Raw genomic sequence first — 15,454 nt, forward strand, 5'->3', positions numbered from 1 at the left:
ACTATTCACATTACATAGCACATGTGATTTCAGTACAAGGTCGCATTTTCCATCTTAATATTGAGTGCCTGTGGCTTTGGTGTTAGAGATCACAGACGCAGGTCCGGGCAACAGAATTCAGCTTGCAGGCAGCCATGGTAAGCCATTGTCTTTCGGCTTCTGCGCCCTCCTTTCCCACATACCAAGCAAAGCCTGTTGACTGCTGTGGTTTTCCTGTTAACCTTCAGCAGCAGAAAACAAACTAACCCCCCCACCATCCAATTCTCTGGGATGATCGCTGTATCCCTCCCCCCACCGTGTGGCAGGTATCAGGGAAGATCCCTGCAGAAACCAAACTAACCCCCCCGCTCCCCCCCTCCCGCTATGAATTCCCTGGGATGATCAATGTACCCCTCCCCCGACCGCGTGGCTGGTAACAGGGAAGATCCCTGCAGAAACCAAACTAACCCCCCCGCCCCCCCCCGCCATGAATTCCCTGGGATGACCGCTTTACCCCTCCCCCCACCGCGTGGCTGGTATCAGGGAAGATCCCTGCTAGCCAAACGCGAAAAGCTCTGGGCCAATTTCCCCCCCCCCCCCGCGCTTGGCTAACTGCAGGGAAGGATTTCTTATCAGCCACAGGCAAACAGCCCAGTAGGAATGGCCACCTCTGTCCCCTTAATTAAGTTCCCGTATTTCAACCAGGTTACCATGAGCGATATCACTCTCCTGAGGATTACACAGCAAGATAAAGAACGGATGTTGCTTGAATGCCAGCAAACACCGGGACCATACGCTGCCAGGCTTTGTCAGGCAATGATACCAGATTACTTGCTGCAAGCATGGCGTGGTCAAGTGTCCTACCATGGAGGATGGAATAAAGCGGCACTGCCCAGAAACCTTGTGGCAAGGCTTTTGGAGTACCTCCAGGAGAGCTTCATGGAGATGTCCCTGGAGGATTTCCGCTCCATCCCCAGACACGTTAACAGACTTTTCCAGTAGCTGTACTGGCCACGAATGCATCCCAAGTCCTCAGAGCAAATTAATCATTAAAAAACGCTTGCTTTTAAACCATGTTTTATAATTTAAAAGGTAAACTCACCTGAGGTCCCTTCCATGGGGTCATGGTCTTGGCTACTGGCTTGGGAGGCTTGGGAGGGTACTTCAGTCAGGCTGAGAAAAAGATCCTGGCTGTTGGGGAGAACGGAGTGCTGGGTGCTCTCTGCAAGCTCGTCCTCCTCCTCCTCCTCCTCCTCCTCCTCCTCCTCTTCCCCATCCGCAGAATCCTCAGGTGTAGAGACTATCCCCGACCCGGATTCCACGATCACAGGTGGGGTAGTGGTGGCGCCCCCCCCTAGAATTGCATGCAGCTCAGCGTAGAAGCGGCATGTCCGCGGCTCTGACCCGGAGCGACCGTTTGCCTCCTTTGTTTTTTGATAGGCTTGTCTGAGCTCCTTGACTTTCATGCGGCACTGATCTGAGTCCCTATTGTGGCCTCTCTCCATCATGCCCTTGGAGATTTTTTCAAAAGTTTTGGCATTTCATCTTTTCGAACGAAGTTCTGCTAGCACTGAATCCTCTCCCCATATAGCGATCAGATCCTGTACCTCCCGTGCGGTCCATGCTGGTGTTCTTTTTCGATTATCAGCCTGCATGGTTACCTGTGCTGATGAGCTGAGGTATCTGTGGTATCTGTGGTCACCTGTGCTCTCCATGCTGGGCAAACAGGAAATGAAATTCAAATTTTCCTGGGGCTTTTCCTGTCTACCTGGTCAGTGCATGCGAGTTCAGATTGCTGTCCAGAGCGGTCACAATGGTGCACTCTGGGACAGCTCTCGGAGGCCAATACCATCGAATTGCGGCCACACTAACCCTAATTCGAATTGACAAAATCGATTTTGACGCTACTCCGCTCGTCGGGGTGGAGTACAGAAATCGATTTTAAGCGCCCTTTATTTCGAACTAAATGGCTCCGTTGTGTGGACGGGTGAAGGGTTAATTCGAATTAACGCTGCTAAATCCGAATTAAAGTCGTAGTGTAGACCAGGCACAGTTATGCAATGATTCCAGACTACGTGCTACTGCCCTGGCGTGGTAAAGTGTCCTACCATGGAGGACGGAATGAGGCTGCCCTCCCCAGAAACCTTTTGCAAAGGCTTTGGGAGTACCTCCAGGAGAGCTTCACTGAGATGTCCCCAGAGGATTTCCACTCCATCCCCAGACACGTTCACAGACTTTTCCAGTAGCTGTACTGGCTGCGAATGCATCCCAAGTCTTCAGGGCAAATTAATCATTAAACATTCTTGCTTTTAAACCATGTATTATGTTTACAAAGGTACACTCACCAGAGGTCCTTCTTTGCCTTCAATGTCTGTGATCCCGCCTTGGGTGGGTTGGGAGGGTACTGTCTCCAGGGTGATAAACAGTTCCTGGCTGTCGGGGAGAATGGTTTCTCCTCTTCCTTGCAGTGTGCTCTCTTCAACCTCCTCCTCATTATCTTCCTCGTCCCCAAAATCTTCATCCCTGTTGCGTGAGACTCCCCCCTTGCAGGAGTCCGCAAACAGGGGTGGGGTAGTGGTGGGGGCACCCCCTAGAATTGCATGCAGCTCATCATAGAAGCGGCATGTCTGGGGGTCTGACCCGGAGCGGCCGTTTGCCTCTTTGGTTTTTTTGGTAGGCTTCCCTGAGCTTCTTACATTTCACGCAGCACTGCTGCGGGTCCCTGTTATAGCTTCTTTCCTTCATTCCCTTGGAGATTTTTTCAAATATTTTGGCATTTCGTCTTTTGGAACAGCGTTCTGATAGTATGGATTCGTCTCCCCATATAGTGATCAGATCCAATACCTTCCGTTCGGTCCAGGCTGGAGCTCTTTTGCGATTGTGGGACTCCACGGACACCTCTGCTGATGAGATCTGTACGGTCACCTGCGCTGATCAGATTGCCACGCTGGCCAACAGGAAATGAAATTCAAAAGTTCCCGGGGCTTTTACTGTCTACCTGGCCAGTGCACAATGGAGCACTCTGGGATAGCTCCTGGAGGCCAATACCATAGAATTGAGTTCACACTACCCCAAATTCAACCCGGCGATGTTGATTTCAGTGCAATCACCTTATTGGGGAGGAGTACATAAATTGATTTTAAGAGCCCTTTAAGTCAACAAAAATGGCTTCGTTGTGTGGATGGGTGCAGGGTTAAATTGATCTAAGGCTGCTAAATTCGACCTAAACTAAAGTGTAGACCAGGGCTTAGAGGGGAATTGAAGGCTGTTATAAAAATTATATATGTGTGATAAGAATGAGTATATATGAGCAGTCAGGAATTGTAGAAAATTGATAAGGTAAGCAAAGGCATACAAGGAGAAATCCATAGCTAGCAGAATTAAGGACAATTGGAAGCAATTTTTAAAGTATACTAGCAACAAAAAGAATCCTAAAAATAGTATCAGTCTATTTACTGGACTGAAATGGTAGAATTATCAGTAGCAATGCAGAAAAAAAAATATGAGTGTTCACTATATATTTTTATTCCATATTTGGGACAAAGTCAGATGAAGTAGTCATATCCCATGAGGATAAGGATGATGATGAAGAAGAAACTCAGGAGAATGTTAAACAGCAGCTACCATTAGACATTTTAGAATCAGCGGGTCTGGATAACTTGCAACCAAGAGTTTTAGAAGAAGTGGCCAAGAAGCTGTCTGAATCATAACTGTTGGTTTTCAGTAACTCTTGGAACACTGAGGAAGCTTGAAAAGACTAGAAGAAAACTAATGTTGTGCCAGTATTTAAAAAGGCTGAACAGCATGACCTAGGTAATTGTAGACCTGTGAGACTGACATTGATTCCAGGCAAAATAATAGAACTTCTAATATGGAACTCATTTAATACAGAATTAAAGAGTGTAATATAATTAATGTGAATCAACGTGGGTTTATGGGAAATGGATCCTGTCAAATTACCTTGATATCTCTTTTTGGTGAAATTACAAGTTTTGTTGATAAATAGCATCATCGTGGTTATGGACTAAAAAGTGATTACCTGACAAGTGGAGCCACTGATAAGCTTAAGGTGCAAATTGCACAGGTCACTAATAACAGTTTCCTTACTCACGGAGCTACCTAAGATTTTTATCTAGTGAGATTGGTGAATCAGACAAATAGAAATAGGAAGAATTTATTTAAAAAATAAATCCAAGCATAATTATATGAAAACAAATACATATAACACAACACCCCCCCAGCTCACATTCTTGCAATCTTATGGTGTCCTTTTGTATCCCAAGCTACTATTGTAAAATTTTGTTAAATCTTATAACATTAGGTTAAGATGTCATGCTAACTCCTTTCCTACATAGGCTATCATAACTACTAACAGACCCACTAGGCCTCATCTTATTGTCAAGCCTTCATTAGTTCATGCACAGATTCTTATGTAAACCTACTAGCAAGTCTTGCATTACAGCTCTAATATCTTCTATTTTACTATCTTCAAACATTTTAATATGCCTTAACACATGATATATAATCTAATCTTGCAACACAGATTAGGTAGGCGTTACAGGTCAACACAGGTCTCAAAATGTAACTGTAAACTGGGATTTATCATTGAGTGGGTGTGTTTCTAGTGGGGCCCCACAGGGATCAGTTCTTGGCCTTATGTTATTTAACCTTTTTTATCAAAGACCTGGAAGAAAATAAAGTAATCTCTGATAAGGTTTGAAGATTACAACAGACTGGGGGAGTCGTAGATAATGAAAAGGACGGGTAATTGATACAGAATGATCTGGATCACTTGGTAAACTGGACACAAGCATATAATATGTGTTTTAATATGGCTACATGTGAAGTTATATATTTAGGAACAAAGAATGTAGACCATGCTTATAGGATGGGGGACCTTATCCTGGGAAGCAGTGACCCTGTGAAAAACTTAGGTTTGCCAACCCTCCTGGATTGGCCAGGAGTCTCCTGGAATCGGGGTCAATTTCCTGGAGGCTACTGAAGCCAATCCAGGAGATTTTAGATGGCTAAAAGTCTGGCAGTGCAGCGGGGCAGGCAGGCTCCTAGACAGAGGTGCAGCCAGGGGGCTCAGCATGCTGCCCCCACCCGGGGCAGAAACTCCACAGCTCCCATTGGCCAGGAACTGCAGCCAATGGGAGCTGTGGGGGCAGAACCTACAGGCTGAGCCACCTGGCCGTCCCTGAGCCTAGGAGCCAGACATGCTGGCCACTTCCAGGAGCCGCCTGACGTAAGCACCGCCCAGCTGGAGCCTGCACCTCTCACCGCGTCCCACATCCCAACTCCTTGCCCCGGCCCTGAGTCCCATCCCGCACCCAAACTCCCTACCAGAGCCTGCATCCCTCGCCCCCTCACGCACCGCAACCCCCTGCCCCAACCCTGAGCTCCTTCCCTCACCCAAATTCGCTTCTGGAGCCCACATGCCTCACTCTCTCCTACACCCCAACCTCCTGCTCCAGGCTCAGCCTGAAGCCCCCTCCCACACTCCAAACTCCTTGGCCCCACCTCCCAGCCTAGAGCCCGCATCCCCTCCCATACCCCAACTGCCTGCCCAAGCCCAGTGAAAGTGAGCGAGGGTGAGGGAAAGCAAGTGACAGAGGGAGGGGGGATGGATTGAGTGAGGGCAGGGCCTCAGAGAAGGGGCGAGGCCGGGAAATGGCCTTGGGGAAGTGGCATGGGTGTTTGGGATTGTGCAATAAGACATTTGGCAACCCTAGAAAGACTTGGGGCTCATGGTGGATAATCAGCTGAACATGACCTCCCAGTGCGAAGCTAGGGCCAAAAGAATTAATGCTTGGATGCATAAAGAGAGAAATAATGAGTAGGAGCAGGGAGGTTAAATTACTTCTGTAGTTTGCGCTGATTCTACCCCTACCGGAGAAACTGTGTCTAATTCTGTTGCCCAATACTTAAGAAGGATTATCAAAGAACCTACACAGATGTAAGCAGAGTCAGAATGAGCTCTACCCTGACATCTGGTGGTGAGATGTGGAAAAAGACTTCAGGGGCTGATCTTGTCTGCATGGGCACACCCACCCCACCTAGCCCATGATGGGACTGCTTGCCCAAATGGTCATTTTGGCTGCTGTGGGAACCACAGTCTCTTGGGGTTAGTGTTATTGGGGCAGGTGTAATAAAGTGTTGCTATCCTGGTTATGTGATTCAAGGACAGTAGAACTGTACTCGGCACTTTATGACGGATGGATTCGCCCTCAACCGAGTAGCACTTGCTAGGCAAGGGACATGGGTTCCAAAACCCAGTGAGTTGACAGATGGATGGATGGAGTGAGCTATTTTTGATTTCTTTAGGAGGCTTGTTACATACTGCAGAGCTGAAATCACTGATTCCTAGGTTTACATTAATACCACTGCTTTGGGCTAGTGGTTCAGAGTGTGCCAGCACTGGGGTCCTCTACTAACAGCTGAAATCACTAAAGACCTGATGTTACTAAGAGCCCCCTGACTTTTGGGAAGGCTCCAATGCCCTTGTTCAGGGCAGATAATTTGCCAAGTGGTACTTGATTAAAACAAAAGCCTCCAAAATGTTCAGGGTATGTTGAAGAACATCAATATGCAGATTCTCTCCTCAATCTTCTAGACCAGTCCAGCTGGTCCTTCCATGGAAACAGAACACACAGAGGTTTGATGGGTTGTACCCTCTCATACAACGGTCTAACCATCATCTCTCAGTCTTTAGTTGTTCTGTCTGCTTCAGGTAGAGAATGTCATGCTCCTATACCAGATATGAACCAGCTACAGTGCTTGCTTCTGAGCGAGATACACACCAAATGTGTTCCTCATAAGATCCTTTAATGCTCAGACAGATGTGACAGAAATTAACTTAAATAAGGTATGTTATGTACATCACCACCTAGTGGCTAAATAGTAGAATACAGTTGAATATGCCATTACATCTCCCCCTTTAAGTTCTACATTCCTACCATTTACAATATTTACAGTCAAGTATCAGAGGGGTAGCCATGTTAGTCTGGATCTGTAAAAAGCAACAGCGAGTCCTGTGGCACCTTTAAGACTAACAGATGTATTGGAGCATAAGCTTTCGTGGGTGAATACCCACTTCGTCAGACGCTGTTCTTTGAAGCTCAGTATATATCAGTCTGTTAAGTGTCTGAATCATACTATTTTTCTAATTATACAAACGCATAACAACTTGGTCATCTGGCTGTGCATTAGTTACAGCGACAGGCTGTAGCTGGTCTAGAATCCTTGGGTCTTCTTCTAGATCTGCATCTGCCATCTGTACAGTTTGCTCTGTTGATTGTTCTTTCTCAGGAATAAACAGATGTCAACTGTTTCTGTTAAACTCTCCACTCTCAGATTCAATCACATATGATCTGGGCATTAAATTCTTTTTTTTCCCCCATGACAGCTGGAGTGTTGCCCTCTGTAGCTCAAAGCAGCACGCTGGAACCCCCACACTCACCCCTGTCATATAAGTATAAATTTCATAGAATGATGCCATGTAAGATATTATATGAAAGGTTATGATCTCCTGAAACCCATTGGACTGTCAAAATACATATATCGTTAATGTGTGTGACGTTATGAAATTTTGCTGTATGGTTGTTAATGTAAATTTGAGATTCTCCACTGCTAGTTACGCAGTGACAACAAAGGAAGTGAGCCACTCCCAGAAGGATGTTAAACGACCATTAATCAGCAGGGGAGTGGTAAGAAAGGGATGTACAATGCTATAAGAGGGGTGTACAAGCATCACACAATGAGGGATTGCTCAAATCTGTGACTCAGAAAAGACCCCCAGGACATGTCTGGGCTAGTGTTTTCCAGGCACATGGACTGAGGATATAAAATAGAGGACAATGGCATCATGCTTTTACCTTTCTCCTCCTGCACCTACTCTGGAAGTAGCAAGAATGCTGGGAAGACAAAGACTTGAACTGAGCAGACAAGTCCCAGGCTTAAAGAGGAAACCTGTGTATTAAAAACGGTAACCTCCCTGCAACATCCAGCGGAGTGAGAAAAACTACTTTATCCAAATACTGCCTAGTCTAATAAGATTTAAGAGTAAGGGTATGTTTACAGTACAAAATTAATTCGAAGTTATTTTATTCGAATTTCCAGAATCAAGTTCATACATTTGATGTTATGTGTCCCCACTAAAGCACGTGAATTCGGTGGAGTGCGTCCACAGTACCGAGGCTAGCATCGAATGGAGGAGCGTTGCACTGTGGTAGCTATCCCACAGTTCCTGCAGTCTCTGCCGCCCATTGGAATTGTGGGTTAAGCTCCCAGTGCATGATGGGGCAAAAACATTCTCGCGGGTTTTTCTGGGTGTGTGCCGTCACTTGTTCCTCCCTCCGTGACAGCTATGGCAGATGCCATGCTGCCAGCAGACGGTGCACAGGGCCGGCTCCAGGCACCAGCTTAGCAAGCAGGTTCTTCGGGCGGCCATCGTGAACAGAGCCGCACAGCTTCCGCCGCTTTCTCCATGTTGTCTGTCCTGGGCTCCCCTGGAAGATACAGAAGGCAACAATTCCCTGCTGTTTCTCGGCCATCATGAACAGAGCTGCACAGCTTCCGCCGCAAACTCTGCTCACGCTTCCGCCGCAAACTCTGCTTTCCCGCTCTTGCAGCTCTAGCGAGCTTCCCGACTCCGTGAAAGCTACAGAAGACAACCATTTACTTCCTTTTATCGGCCATCTTGAACCGAACAGCTCATTTCGCGCCCTTTTTCAAGGATTACCCGTGCAGGTGCCATTGCACGGCAAACATGGAGCCCGCTCAGATCTCTGCTGCAGTTTTGACAATTGTAAATACCTCACGCATTATCCAGCAGTATGTTCAGTACCTGCAAAACCGGGTGAGAAATGACGACAGTGTGATTACTATACTGATGAGGACATGGACACAGACGTTCCTAGATGCATGGCATGTAGCGATTGGGAGATCATGGTGGCATTGGGCCAGGTTCATGCCGTGGAACGCTGATTCTGGGCCCAAGAAACAAGCACAGACTGGTGGGACCGCATTGTGTTGCAGGTCTGGGATGATTCCCAGTGGCTGCGAAACTTTCGTATGCGTAGGGCCACTTTCATGGAACTTTGTGACTTGCTGTCCCCTGCCCTGAAGCACAAAGACACCAAAATGACAGCATCTCTCACAGTTGAGAAGCGAGTGGCCATAGCATGTGGAAGCTTGCAATGCCCGACAGCTACCGGTCAGTCGGGAATCAGTTTGGAGTGGGCAAATCTACTGTAGGGGCTGCTGTGCTGCAAGTAGTCAACACAATCATTGACTAGCTGCTATCAAGGGTAGTGACTTTGGGAAATGTGCAGACCACTGTGAATAGCTTTAATGCGCTGGGGTTCCCTAACTGCGGCGGGGAAATAGACAGAATGCATATCCCCATCTTGGCCCCAGCACACTGTGGCAGACAGTACATAAACCACAAGGGGTACTTTTCCATGGTGCTGTAAGCACTGGTGGATCACAAGGGATGTTTCACCGAAATCAACGTGGGATGGCCGGGAAAGGTGCATGACGCTCGCATCTTCAGGAACTCTGGTCTGTTTGAACAGCTGCAGGAAGGGACTTACTTCCCAGACCAGAAAATCACTGTTGAGGATGTTGAAATGCCTATAGTTATCCTCGGGGACCCAGCCTACCCCTTAATGCCATGGCTCATGAAGCCGTACACAGGCACCCTGGACAGTAGTAAGGAGCAGTTCAACTATAGGCTGAGCAAATGCAGAATGCTGGTAGAATGTGCTTTTGGACGTTTGAAAGGGCGCTGGTGCAGTTTACTGACTCGGTTAGATCTCAGCACAACCAATATTCCAATTGTAATTGCTGCTTGTTGTGTGCTCCACAATATCTGTGAGAGTAAGGGGGAGACTTTTATGGTGGGGTGGGAGGTTGAGGCAACTCGCCTGGCGGCCAATTTTGCACAGCCAGACAACAGGGCGATTAGAAGAGCGCAGCAGGGTGCACTGCGCATCAGAGAAGCTTTGAAAGCCAGTTTCATGACTGGCCAGGGTACCGTGTGACAGTTGTGTTTGTTTCTCTTGAAGTTACTCGCCTCCTATATATATGAAAGGAAATAAAGACAAAATTGTTCAAAAACTGTTCTTTATTATTTGTTGCAGAACGCATTGAGAGAAATTAGAAGGTAGACTGGGGAGGGGGGGGGGTTGGGTTAGGGGGGTGTAGGAGGAGGGAAGGACAAGTCCAGAAACCAAATCAAAAGTTCGCACATGCCAGCTTTCTGGTGCTTGGGCGATCATCTGGGGTTGAGTGTGTGGGTCCCCATAGCCTCCCCCCTCGTGTTCTTGGCTGTATGGGTGAGGAGGCTATGGAACTTGGGGAGGAGGGAGTTTGGTTATACAGGGGCTGCAGCAGCAGACTGTGGTCTTGCTGCCTTTTCTGCGTTAGATCCACCATACAGCGGAGCATGTCAGATTGCTCCCCCATGAGCTTGACCATAGCGTCCTGCCTGCTCTCATCGCGTGCCTCCCTCCTCTCTTCGTGTTCCTGTAATGCTTTACGGGACTCCGCAATTGTTTGCCTCCATGCATTCAGCTGGGCCCTATCAGTGCGGGAGGACTGCATGAGCTCGAAGAACATGTTGTCCCGAGTTAGTTTTTTCCACCTTCTAATCTGGACCAGCCTCTGGGACAGAGTAGATAGGGGCCGCGTTGAAACATTTGCACCTGCAGGAGGAGAAAAAGGGAGGGTAGTATTTTAAAAAATACATTGCAGAGAACAAAAGGGGCACTTTGGTATGAGTAAACCATCACACACGGCTGGGCAATGGAATTCAGCTTGCAGGCAGCCTAGGGGCACACGGGGTTCTGCTTCTTCTACATTCATTTCAATGCTTTCAAACTGCTGAGCCCCCTTTCCCACAGCAAACAATGCCTGGCGGGTTTGCCATATAAAAGGAGGGCCTGCGGACTCTCTGGGATGATCACTGCACACAACAACCCCCCCCACACCCCCGCGCATCCACCATGTGGCTCCGATGAGGCTCAGAGCAGGGATGAGCCCTTTACACTAAATGCGAACAACCCAGCACGGCTGGGTCGTCCCCCCCCCCCGTCACGCCCCGCACCGCATGGCTCCGATCAGGCTCTCATTCATCAGAAGTACCTTCTCCAGGGTCATGGTCCAGGAGCCCGCCTTGGGAGTGAGGGGAGACTATTGGTTCCAGGGTTAAGAATAGTTCCTGGCTGGGGGGAAAACGGATTCCGCACTTGCCGCCTGTGCACTGTCATCCTCCTCCTCCTCTTCGTCCTCCAATGTCTCTTCCTCCTCGCTCCATGCAACTTTCCCCTGGCAGGTGTCCACGGACAGTGGTGGGGTAGTGGTGGCATCACCCCCCATAATTGCAGGGAGCTCACGGTAAAAGCGGAATGTATGGGGCTGTGACCCAGAGCGCCCGTTTGCCTCCCTGGCTTTTTGGTACGCTTGCCTGAGCTCCTTGATTTTTGTACATCACTGCTCTGTGTCCCTGGAGTAGCCTCTTTCCGTCATGGCCCTGGAGACTTTTGCGTAGGTATTTGCGTTCCTTTTTTTGGAACATAGTTCTGCCATAACAGACTCATCTCCCCAAAAGGCGTTGAGATCCAGTACCTCCCGTTCAGACCATGCTGGAGCTCGTCTGTGAATCCGGGACTGCGTGATCTCTTGTGATGATGGACTCTGCATAGTCGCCTGTGATGGTGGACTGTGCTGATGGTCACCTGTGCTGCTGGTGACCAAACAGGAAATAGAACAGGAGTACTTGTGGCACATTAGAGACTAACAAATGTATTAGAGCATAAGCTTTCGTGGGCTACAGCCCACTTCTTCGGGTGTAGATTAAGGCCTTCAAAGTTAGGTCAACATAAGTCACCTTTCGTCAACCTAGTTGTGCATGAGGCTACACTCAGATTTGCCTCCTGCTGATGTAGGTGCCCCGTTATAGTGACACAGTAACACCACCTCCCCAAATAGTGTTGAGTCATGGTCGACCCTACTGTGGTTGACACAGTGCAAGTATAGACGTTGCAGTCCTCCAGCAGCTGTCCCACAATGCCCAACACTGACCGGTCTGGTCACAATTGTAAATACCAATTCCCAGGGGTCACATACACCAGAAGCCAATTCCCCCCCTTTAAAAAGCCCACATATTTTTGGAATGATTGCCCAGCTTGGTGAGCACACCTAGCAGCTCTCCATGGCTGTTTGTGCGGGCTACAGATGCGCCTCACACAGGGAACAGAGAGGTTAGGAAAACCTTGTTCACCAGACCTTAACACCCCACAAGGAACGCCCCTCCGTTTGAAATAGATAAAGATACATGGTAAACAACACATTCATTCAACTCGCCATAACGTAAAACCTTAACTTCTGGCCTCAGCAATACTAACATATTTATGGCTGACGCATGTAAACTGGCCATATATGGGACCATGGGGAATATATGAGACTCACCCCTGCTTGCTTAGTACCCTCTTCAACTCAAGAAATGGGTTTCAGATTCCTGCTGGCACTGCCAGTCTAACCTGCCTTCTCTGGTTTGTCAAATTGGGTTTATAACTGCTGGTGAACCACAGCGCCACTCATTAGACTGCTTCCCAGGCTGGTGAACCACCTGTGGTTCATTAATTATATAGCAGTGTAACTCCACTGATTTCACTGGGGTCACTCCAGATTTACACTGCTACAAGTGAGGAGAGAATCGGGCCTAAGTGCTGAGTCTATGGGTGCTCCGGGGCTCAAGCAGCCATGGGGGAAAAAAACAGTGGGGGTGGTCAGCACCCGCCAGCCACAGCTGGGCTGCCGTTCAGCTGTTTGGCAGCTGGTGTGGAGCAGGGCCGGCTCCAGGCACCAGCTTGCCAAGCAGGTGCTTGGGGCGGCCACTCCTGAGAGGGGCGGCACGTCAAGCTCTTCGGCGGCAATTCGGCGGACAGTCCCTCACTCCTACTCGGAGCGAAGGACCTCCTGCCGAATTGCCATCGCGATCGCGGCTTTTTTTTTTTTTTTGGCTGCTTGGGGCGGCCAAAACCCTGGAGCCGGCCCTGGTGTGGAGCCTCGGAGGAGAGTGTGGAGTGGGGACAGGAAGAGGTGGAGCGGGGCAGAGCCTTGGGGCGGAGGAGCGGGGCAGAGCCTTGGGGTGGAGTGGGAGTGGAGCACCCACTGGGAAAAATAAGTCAGTGCCTATGCTGCCAGCTCAACAATACTTAGGGCTACAATGTAGATGTGGATGGGCACATTTTGTGCATGCATGTGTGCACACATGCCCCATCTCAACGCTGAAATCCTCACCTCTGCTTCCCTTACTTCTTGGCTGCACTATTCCAACTCCCTTCTCCATGGCCAGCTCATGTTCCCGTTTTCCAGACTGCTGAGACCCAACTCTTCACACACACCATACTCATTTTATGAGTAAAACACTGTTTTTCCCCACTGCCAGTGCCACAAACTTCTCCAAACTTCCTCTGAGAGCTAAGATGGGCTCTTTCCTTCATCAGCTGCAGCGGAGACCCAGCAGGAGAAATTCTGCCCCCAGGGTCTTCACATCTCCCCTCAGTTACACCTGCACCATGCCACTGACTGCAAATGTCATTGAGGGAAGAGTTTGGCCCTGCAACTGAAGCTTTGGCCAAGATCATCCCCAGTGCAGGAAACACTCAGGATAGGAAACCTCAGAACCTCAGAACTTCCTCAGGATTGTGCCATCAGGGAAGGGTCTGTTCCCTGCCTGCACAACTAAACAGGCCCATGTGATCAGATCTTCACAGATCACAGGCACCAGGGCTGTTCCCAGAGAGACCCGCTGTCTCCAGTCACTTCTGATGTCCTGCCAACCCCTCCTTGGCACCGATGGCTGGGAACGGCTCTGGATCTGTTTTAAGGTTGAGACTATCCTGCAATCTGATCCCAACAGGGGAGAAGGGATAAGCCTTAGTAACCAGGAAAGAGGCCACAAGCATCTGATCAGAATCATGACAATTTATTTATAACATTAATTATATGGTGCTGAGGGGTTTTCCTCACCACTATATCAAACCACTTCGCCTGGGGGAATTGCTGCATGCCGAGATGAGCAGAGAGGATTCAGCAGGGCCCAGAATACAGCTCCATCACTCACGCATTTTCCTGCTCAACATTGGCTATGATGGGGAAAAGAGAATGTGAGAGAGTTACAGAGGAATCAATGACTCATGGAGGGGAAGCTTTCCCTTTTGTAGGTCACCTCATTCTGGAGCTGCAGAGACACTGCCCTGACCAGACTATGGCTTCTCTACCACAGTGGCCGGACGCATCCCTAGAACATTCAGGGCTTCAGCCCCGACCCCTTTCCCAGCAGTGTTGGGTCACCCCAACCCTGGAAGATGGTTTTTCATTAATCTGTTTTGCTTTGCAGTCTGTTTTAAAAAAGCCCTGATGAGAAGAGGGATCCCAAACTTGGGTTTTGGAAGGACTTGCTCTTGCTCTGTCCCAGCAACAGACACAGAAAGAAGCAGAGACTTGTTTTGACTGAGGGGGAGAATGTAATCTTGGGACTAACCAAGCCTGCTGCCTCAGACTCAAGGCCTGAATCTGGAACTTGACAATGCGGGGGAGTTGGTGTTCCCTTCTCCCCTGAGCACTTAGGGGTGCTGGCAGACCACCCCAGGACATGGGGCAAAAGAGAACAGCAACTTTTACAACCCTTCAGACAGGCTGAGGAGCCTCAGGCTGGGTTTCAGCACTGTTCTAACTGAGCAGCCCTGAGCAGTCTGAAAACCTCACAGTCGTCTCTTCATACGCTACCTTTGCTGCAGGGGGTGCTGTACTCAGCAATGGCAAATTCATCTGGAAGACACAAGGGAAGGGAGATGTGATCAGGGCTGTGTGAGACCCAACCAAGACTCCTCACACTTCCACCAGGCCCTGCGGCAGAGAGCTGGCACCGCACCAGAGATCTCAGGCAGGAGAGGAGGGAGCCCTGTCTCCAAGGGCACTGAAGGAACCTCAGCTGGGCTCCATGGGAGGAAGACAAAGGTTATCCCAAGTCTACAGCACAACAGGCATCTCCAGTGAGTCTGTGCCAAGTGCCCTATGTCTGTTTGCACCTCGCCTGACACATGACCACTGGGGTTGCCGTTGGGCTCTGGTTTTGTCACCCCAATTTCCTAGCTGGGAACAGAGGAGTGAATGTGCCTCCCCCAGGTCACACCCAGAGCTGGGATCCCAGGGCAGGATCTGAACCCAGGACTCTCCTAGATCCCTTTGGCTCTAACCTACGTGGATTAGCAGACCGAGGGGTCTGGGGCCTCAGAGCCTCCCATGGTGCGAGCATGAGGTCAGTGCAGGATGATCCCTAGCATGTAAACCCTGTGTGCCCCGCATTCTCATCCTGGAGCAGGGAGATGCTCAATCCCATATCCCAGCAGGTTCACTGTGGCTCTGAATGTGACTTCTCCCCCCTTATGACAGGCCCACCAGC

General features: G+C 49.2%; 1 pseudogene; it reads right to left on the reverse strand.

Moving 5' to 3' along the window:
• Positions 1 to 14,109: 14,109 nt before the first annotated feature.
• Positions 14,110 to 15,454, reverse strand: part of LOC135887013 (alpha-2-macroglobulin-like) — a 30,469-nt pseudogene continuing 29,124 nt past the window's right edge.

The sequence above is a fragment of the Emys orbicularis genome, chromosome 1, assembly GCF_028017835.1.
Source record: "Emys orbicularis isolate rEmyOrb1 chromosome 1, rEmyOrb1.hap1, whole genome shotgun sequence".
In the NCBI taxonomy this organism is placed as follows: domain Eukaryota; kingdom Metazoa; phylum Chordata; order Testudines; family Emydidae; genus Emys; species Emys orbicularis.